Source organism: Atta cephalotes, assembly GCF_000143395.1.
Source record: "Atta cephalotes unplaced genomic scaffold scaffold00017, whole genome shotgun sequence".
Classification (NCBI taxonomy): domain Eukaryota; kingdom Metazoa; phylum Arthropoda; class Insecta; order Hymenoptera; family Formicidae; genus Atta; species Atta cephalotes.
In genome coordinates, this window is record NW_012130081.1 from 2,930,032 (window position 1) to 2,932,096 (window position 2,065).

Genomic DNA, 2,065 nt, shown 5'->3' on the forward strand with positions numbered 1-2,065 from the left:
TTATATATATATATATATATATATATATATATATATATATATATATATATAGTGAATATTGAAATGAATTCTTAATAAAAACATTAATGCTTAAAATGTTTAATGAAATTTGCACATTTGTAAATTACAATTTAATTTCCTAAACAGAAGCATAAATTAGAAAATTGAAATATTAATATAAAGAAATGTTTACTCATAAGTAGTTAAAAATTTTAAATTTTAATATTAATTTTTACAATATTGATTATTTAATAATCATATTTTTAAATTTAATCGTATTTTTAAATCTAATATTTTACTTTTATCACAAAAAATAATAAAAAACAAATCGTTATTCTTACTTTCTAAGTAAGAATAACGGTAACGAGTTACTTTTTACAAATAGTAACTGTAACAAATTACTTTTATGAAGTAATGTTCCTAACTTTGATAAAAAGTACTCTATCTTGATGAAGTAAACTGCAATGTTCAACCGATATTTAACAATTTATCAAGATATCAAGAAACGGAAACTCCGCGTAACTTCTAAGTCTATAAACATTATAAAGAAACATTAGAAAGATAGAAAAAGGAAACTTTTTTGGAAAATAAATATAATTATTTAATTATTAAATAGATTCCTTTAAAAGAAGAATAAAAAATTTGAAATGCACTGTTATTTTTTTGAAATTATTTATTTTGACCGTTGCTACGATTTGGTTACTATATTTGTATGTTACAGTTTCATTGTAATTTGCAAAGCAGATTACTTTAGCCGCTGTTGCACATCATATCGATGAGTGATAAATTAAATTTATTTTTGTATTGAAATAATGGATCTGTGAATATTCAAATATACGTGAAATTTATACGTCAGAGAAGTATGAAAATATTACAAATAAATAAAATTTCACAGATCCATTGCCTTAAAAAATGGACAGACTAGAATATAATAAATATTTAACTCTGAATATATCCAGTTACTTGTCAATTTGTCGTGTACATAAAACAGAGTTCATTTTGTTGGCACGTCATTTATTGGCGTATTTTGTTTTCATACACAAAATATAACACTAATTATATGAGAGATATCAATTGTATGACAATATATAGTGAGAATAAATAATACATGGAAAGAATGATTTTGCACTAAAGTATTTAAAAATTTAATTAAATATAGATTTAGAAATAATTTTATTGGACTATTAAATAATTAAACACTTAAGCGAATTACTGGAATGTCATTATTTCTTGTGGCATTGCTTTTGGCATTGCTCATGCTCATGATTTTTCTACATAGGAATTATTTTAATGGTTCAACAAAATTATTTTTAGATCTGTATCTAGCTAAATTTTTAGATCTTCATTAAAATTGTTCTTTTCATGTTACAGATTAAAACAAATAAAATAAGAAATTAAAAGGATAATAATAATAGATATTATTTAAAGATAGCAGAAAAATGATTATAACTATATGTCATTTTATTTGTATATCTTTCTATCCTTTTATGAAATATTTTTCTTTCAAGATTATATATTATATTAGTACATAATGTAAAAATGCAATATATGTACTCCGATAATTCTTTCGATACATACCTTAATAAAAATGAAAAAATGATTGAAAGTATTTCAGTCATTCTAGATATTTTATCTAATAAGAACACATAACATTTATTTTATTATTTATTCTATAACACGCCAATTTTATCCTAAACTTTTATAGTTTATTCTATCCATTTGTATTGATTGATAAGTAAATTTTATCCCAATTAAAATAACTTAAGATAACGAGAAATCCATATTGAAAACTGATATGTTTCATCGCAAAAAAAATTTATAAAATAAATTAAGTAAAAAGTAATAGATCAAAAAAATTTTTTTAATTTACAAAGAAAAAAGAACTATAGCTATATCGGCAAGGATGGAAAGTTTGCACAAGTTTGCACAAGTTGAATCATACTTTTACCGGAAAATTTTAACTAAAATCTAAAATTGTGTGTGTGTGTGTGTGTATGTGTGTGTGTGTGTGTGTGTGTGTGTGTGTGTGTGTGTGTGTGTGTGTGTGTGTGTGTGTGTGTGTGTG